Source organism: Boleophthalmus pectinirostris, unplaced genomic scaffold (assembly GCF_026225935.1).
Source record: "Boleophthalmus pectinirostris isolate CB_2022bp ecotype Guang Dong unplaced genomic scaffold, ASM2622593v1 HiC_scaffold_17, whole genome shotgun sequence".
Classification (NCBI taxonomy): domain Eukaryota; kingdom Metazoa; phylum Chordata; class Actinopteri; order Gobiiformes; family Gobiidae; genus Boleophthalmus; species Boleophthalmus pectinirostris.
In genome coordinates this window covers 33115070-33122003 of record NW_026571115.1, presented here as the reverse complement: position 1 = coordinate 33122003, position 6934 = coordinate 33115070, and the positions used below count along the sequence as shown (strand labels likewise).

The 6934-nt window shown below is 48.8% G+C and overlaps 1 pseudogene; it reads left to right on the top strand.

The window, feature by feature from the left end:
- Positions 1-2153: 2153 nt before the first annotated feature.
- LOC129408746 (NLR family CARD domain-containing protein 3-like) lies at positions 2154-6615 on the top strand (annotated as a pseudogene).
- Positions 6616-6934: the final 319 nt, after the last annotated feature.

Sequence of the window (6934 nt, the reverse complement as noted above, 5' to 3'; positions counted from 1 at the left end):
TCGCAAAAAAACTCTGAAGAATCTGAAATGAGCATTAAGCCCTGCAGTCTGAACAGATCCTAATGTGTGTTTGTTCTTCTACCTGGAGATGTCTGACCTGATTTTACTCGTTTGCTAAGCGGGGCTGGGCCTGGTTAGTACTTGGACGGGAAACCGATGGGAACACCAGGAGGTTAGAGCCCTCAGCCTGCGCATGCCGTTTTTGCGTCCTTAGGCAAGACGAGCTAAAACTGACGACATCACGGAGGAAAAACCAAACGCCTTAAAGTGCTCTTTTAGCGTGGACTATAAAACCTTTGGGAGTGTTCTGAGGGCAGAGTCCGGTGGTGTCACATCTCACCCGCTTTATTGATCCTAAACTTTGACAGTGCAGTGGCGCAGCAGAGAAGTGGAGCTCCAGCACGGCACAGAACTTTAAAGGACTTAAAGCTACAAGCTACGGCCCAGACTCCTGGGTCCAGAGCTGAAAGGCAGGCCCACAGAAGGAGAGCGGAGAGGAACCAGACATCAACCACTCACTATATGTACCAGTCTTCTTTTATTTGAAATGTTCTCAAAGTAAAGCGCACATAGGAGTTTTTCAGTTTGTGCCTTATAAAATTTAATAAAGACTTTTTATGTTTGCAGAAAAATGGAGAAATCCGGAGCAGGACCAGGGTCTGGACATAGACCCAGAGCTGAACCAGGACTAAACCAGGACTATAGCAGGTCTAAAACAGGTCCTTGCCCCAGCGGAGTCTCTCTGAGCAGTAACATCTACAAAGACTTGAACAGCACCTTTGAAAAAGACCAAAGTGGAGCCTTTGCACAGCTCAGGTCAGTGTCACAAGTCACACTATAAAGGGATTTCATAAAGTTGGTAGGATGGTCGACCACTGCAACCTCTCAAATTAAAGGGGCTGTTCCATCAGTTTTACATTTCAAATAATACGTCTGTGAATGTTCCTCAGAGACAACAGCGCCCCCTATGGACACATCGCAGAGTCTCTGGCAAGTGACCACTCCAAAGAGTGGAACCCAGAGTTTAAAGACTCACATCAGAGGTACGAACTAAACCAGGACTGAACCAGGACTGAACCAGGACTGAACCAAGACTGGACCAGGACTGAACCAGGACTAAACCAGGGCTAAACCAGGACTGAACTGGTGCTAAACCATGACTAAACCAGGACTGAGCCAGGACTAAACATGACTGTTTTTATTTGTCAACAGAGATGAGGATCCGGGTGTTCCCATTGGTCGGGAGCCTCAGGTGGAGCTGGACTCCATCTTCCAGGTCTGTGCTGTGAACACACACATGTTCACTTGTAAATGAACCTGCTGCTTGTGACGACATTGGTTGTTTCACAGATGTTCAGATCAGTGTTACAGTTTATAGTCTAAATGTAATATTTACAATCTAAATGTAAAGTGCAGCTCTACATATGTTTTGTTATAAAATTAAATACCACAAAAAAAAAAAAAAAACACACTAGAGCCATTTTCACAGCCCACCACCAGACGAGATGAGGAGGTGTGGACTACACGGGTCAGTAGTGGAAAAAATAATGGCTAGATTAATTCATAAGAGAGTAATGTTGAGGCCCTGGCTCCAGATTATCCACTCTAAGTGCTGGCCTCCATGAGCTTCATTTGGAGCTGAGCGCTGTGCGTGACGTCACACTCAGAACACTTCTTCACACAGTGTGTGGTTCCAGGTTCTGGAGGAGCAGGTCCTGAGGTTTGTCCAACAGCAGCTGCAGAGACTCCACAGGCTCCTGGCCTCAGATTACCCAGAATGCTCCGAGAGTGAGGAGGAGAGCAGAGAGGTTCTGACCATAACCCTGGACTTCCTGAAGATGATGGGCCAGGAGCATTTGGCCCAGCGCCTGCTCAGCAGTAAGAACCTCCAGATGCCCTCCCCTCTGTCTCCTCCCTCTGTATGACATGTTTGACATGTTTCACATTTTAACTCTTGTGTGTTGTTTAAAGGGAGTAAAGTTGGTTTCAGAGATAAACTGAAGTGTGATCTGCAGCAGAGGTTCAGCCATGTGTTTGAGGGCGTGGCTAAAGCAGGAGACTCCATCCCCCTGACCCAGATCTACACAGAGCTCTACATCACAGAGGGCGGAGCCTCAGAGGTCAACCAGGAACATGAGGTCAGACACATGGAGATGGCGTCCAGGAGACCGGCCGCTCCAGAGACCATCACATGTGAAGATCTCTTTAAACCCCGCCCACATTCACCAGAGCCAGTCAGATTTGTGCTGACGAAGGGCGTGGCCGGCGTGGGGAAAACAGTGCTGACTCAGAAGTTCAGTCTGGACTGGTCTGAAGGCCGGACCCACCAGGACCTCCAGCTGCTGTTCCCGTTCACTTTCAGAGACCTGAACGTGCTCAGAGACACACAGTTCAGCCTGGTGGAGCTGCTGCACCACTTCTTCAGTCCATCCAAAGATCTCTGCAGCTTCCAACAGCTCCAGGTGCTCTTCATCTTTGACGGTCTGGACGAGTGCAGACTTCCTCTGGACTTCAACCAAACCCGGGTCATGACCGACCCCACAGAGTCCGCCTCAGTGCACGTGCTGCTGGTGAACCTCATCAGGGGGAGCCTGCTTCCCTCCGCTCGCCTCTGGATAACCACACGACCCGCCGCGGCCAATCAGATCCCTGCTGAGTGCGTCTCCATGGTGACAGAGGTGCGAGGGTTTGCCGACCCGCAGAAGGAGCAGTACTTCAGGAAGAGGTTCAGAGACCAGGCCACAACCATCATCTCCCACATCAAGAGCATCCGCAGCCTCCACATCATGAGTTCACATTCCGATCTTCTGCTGGATCCTCTCCACAGTTCTACAGAAGCTTCTGGAACAAACAAAACCAGAGCTGCCCCGGACTCTCACACAGATGTACGTTCACTTCCTGGTGGTGCAGGCCAAAGTCCAGAAGATCAAGTATCACCAGGGATCAGGGGAGGACCTTCACTGGACTCCAGAGATCAGGGAGATGGTGAAGTCTCTGGGAAAACTGGCCTTTGAGCAGCTGCAGAAAGGAAACCTGGTCTTCTACGAGAGTGACCTGAGTGAGTGTGGGCTGGACGCTGCAGTGGCCTCAGTGTACTCCGGAGTGTTCACACAGGTCTTTAGAGAGGAGCCAGGTCTGTACCAGGACAAGGTCTACTGCTTCATCCATCTGAGTGTGCAGGAGTTTCTGGCTGCTGTTCACGTCCATCAGACCTTCTACAACTCTGGAGAGAACCTGCTGAAGACACCACACTCCTCTGAGAGTCCAAAGCCCTGAAGCCTTCTACCGTTCTGCTGTGGACCGGGCCTTACAGAGTCCAAACGGACACCTGGACCTGTTTTTGCGCTTCCTCTTGGGGCTGTCTCTGCCGACTAATCAGAGGCTGCTGCAGGGTTTGCTGACTCACACAGGAAGTGACCAGACCAATCAGGAGACGGTAAAGTACATCAAACAGAAGCTGGATGAAGAGGGTGTGTCTGCAGAGAGAAGTCTGAACCTGCTCCACTGTCTGAACGAGCTGAACGACGGCAGTCTGGTGCAGGAGATACAGAAGAACATGAGAAAATACCTCTCTGATAGAAACATGTCTCCTGCTCAGTGGTCTGCTCTGTCCTTCATCTTACTATCCTCAGACTCAGACCTGGAGGAGTTCAACTTGAGGAAATACCAAGGCTCAGAGACAGCTCTCCTGGGTCTGCTGCCAGTGGTCAGAGCTTCAACCAAAACCCTGTGAGTCCAGACTGTATTTAAGCTCTCATGTGGAGGTTCTAGTCTCTAATGTCCCTCTCTGTCCTCAGTCTTTGTGGGTGTGGCCTGTCTCCTCGCAGCTGTGCTCCTCTGGCCTCAGTCCTCAGCTCCTCCAGTCTCACACATCTGGATCTCACCAACAACGACCTCCAGGACTCAGGAGTGGAGCTGCTGTGTTCTGGACTGAAAAGCGCCCCCTGCAGACTGGAGACGCTCAGGTGAGACGCTCCCATGATGCACTCTGCCTCCTTGTGTCCGCATGAGTGTAATATTGTGTCTTTAGGTTGTCTGGATGTCTGGTCTCAGAGAGGGGCGGCGCAGCTTTGGCCTCAGCTCTGAGCTCCACCGCCTCCCACCTGAGAGAGTTGGACCTGAGCCACAACCATCCAGGACCCTCAGCAAAGCTCCTGATCGCTCTACAGGACCGGTGCCCCCTGTTGTCTGTCAGGTGAGAGAACGCTGGTGCCTGGTCTGGTCCTGGTCTCTGGTCTGGTCCTGGTCTGGTCTAAACTGGACTTGACTTGTGTGTTTCAGGTTGGATCCTGCTGGAGAGCGCTGGATGGTCCCAGGTCTGAGGAAATGTGAGTTTGTTTTGTTTCCCTCACACAGTAAAGTGCAGAGAACAGCTCAGGTAATTCAGTCTGTTTCAAATGGTTCAAATGTCAACGTCTCGAATCAGGGGCGTGACAGGTGCATGACAGGTGCATGACAGGTGCATGACAGGTGCATGACAGGTATGTGACTAAACGCAAGAGCACAATTCGTACACAAAGTAATTCAAAGTGCTTAACAGAATAAGAAAAAAATCACAATAAAAGCACATCAAAACATAAATAATCATCATAAAATTAAAGATAAAAATTAAGAGAGAGAGAGAGACATTAATTACATAAATTAGAGAGAAGAGTGCGGAATGAAAACCTTTCAGTCATATACACAGTGAAACAGAACCGTTGAGCCTGGATTTAAACAGCGTCAAAGTCGAATCTTTCTCACATGTTCAGACTGTTCCAGGTTTTAGCTTCGTGAACCTGAAACGCTGACTCCCCATGTTTAGTCGTGACTCTGGGCACCAGCAGGAGGCCGGTCCCTGAGCTCCTCAGAGTGTGAGATGGTTCATATGACACTAACATCACAGAGATGGACTTTGGTGCTCGGTCACGGAGAGACTTGTACACAAATAGAGACTCTTTTAAGTCTCTGAGCCACAGGGGGCAGTGCAGAGACCTAAGACCAAGACTTATGTGCTCGTACTTCCTAGTTTCGAGTAAGGACCCGAGCTGCAGCGTTCTGGATGTTCTGCGTCTCACATCGTTCTGCAGAACATACAGTATCTCTACTCGGATAAGTGAAGCTGCAAATTGAAGCTTGAGTGCATCACATGTGATTTGTTTGACTATTACACATTGAGTTGTGAAATCTTATGTAGAGACCGTTTGGAACATTACAGTACAGAACATTATACTCTAACCTACTGGAGACAAACGCACGGATAAGTCTCTCCAAGTCTGATTTAGACAGTAAACCTTTGAGTTTTGCTTTTTTTTAGATGGTAAAAGGCTGCAGATGTTATTGATTTGATAACGTCGGCTACGTTTACACTGAAACAAATCACCGTATCACCATATCACCGTATTGGAAACCATCTGCGTCTGCAAGTCTTCCCTATCCACACAGCTTTGAGCATATTTGTTTACGTTTTACAGAAATTAAACTTAAAACCGCATGGCTAATTTGCATAAACTAACCGCTCAAAAAACAGCTCGCTATTGTGCGCTGATGTGGTTCAGCTTCTGTCGGACTAAAGGACACGACTCAGTGGAATATGAGTGTTGTTTCTGTGACAGAGGGGTGTTCTGCTGATGGTGAATCTGTTCTGTGCTTCTATCGTGTTGGAGATGGTTCATGTGAAACTTTTCAGAGATTTTACGTCTGCAAGTTGTACGTACAAACCGTGTTTGTGAATGGACATATATTCTAGCCTCTTAGCGTTTTGGCGGTGAATTACTTTGCGGCGCATAGTCCTACGTCAGCGTATTAATGTTTTCAGGCGTCCACACGGTGCCGGTTCAGATTCGTACTCAGATGAATTCGTGGGAGGTGCCGGCACCAGATCGTTCCATCTCTGTAGCCGTTTTTAATCAGATTAGTATGAACAAACACAACGAAATCAACTTGAATACGAACTAGTGTGGACGGGGCCGTAGACACAATCAGAACAAAAGAATGAGGTGAAGTGTTTGTGTTTCAGACTCCCGTGACGTCTCTCTGGACCCAAACTCAGCTCACAGACTTCTGCTTCTGCCTGAGGACCATCGGACTGTGACTCGAGCGGAGGAGGAGCAGGAGTATCCGGATCACGACGACAGGTTCACAGACTGGCCACAGGCCCTGAGCCGCACCGGCCTGAGGGGGCGCTGTTACTGGGAGGTGGATTGGAGCCGGAGGGTTGTTATAGCCGCGAGTTACAGAAGGATCAGACGGAGCGGACGGGGACTGGAGTGCGAGTTTGGAAACAACGATCAGTCCTGGAGTCTAGGGATCACTGACGGCGGAGAGTACTTTGTCCACCACAACAGCGACGTTACACAACTCCACCGCTCCTGTCACTCAGAGCGAGGGGGCGTGTCCTCTGGTGAAGGGAGCGTGTTCTCGGGCAGAGTGGGCGTGTTCCTGGACTCTGAGGCTGGAGCTCTGTCCTTCTATGAGGTCTCTTCTGATGGAGAACTGTTCCACCTCTGGACCTTCTCGTCGTCCTTCTCCGAGCCTCTGTTTCCAGGGTTCGGACTGGTGACTGAAGGTTCCTCGGTGACTCTGGTGAAAGAGACGAGACAAAACAGAAGAGAAACTGGACTTGTCCCACGATGAGGACACAACAATGAGAACAAAAGACAAATAAAGAGAAATAAGAACAAACTGGAGCTTCAGGGTCACAGTTGAAATTTGATTCAAATTCAAATAAAAACTCGAAACACAGAAAATGAACGAGGTCAAAGTGACTGGACTGGGACAGTTTTTCACTTTGGATCTGACTGTTTTGGACCAGAAGGTTCTGTTGGGTTTAGTTAAAGAGGGGTATTTGACTTCTGTAGAATATTAACTGTAACATTTCGATCACCATGTTCCTTTGATTGTTTTGAAAATTTTATATTCGCCCAAAACTAAATATTCACGTTTTATAAGTTTC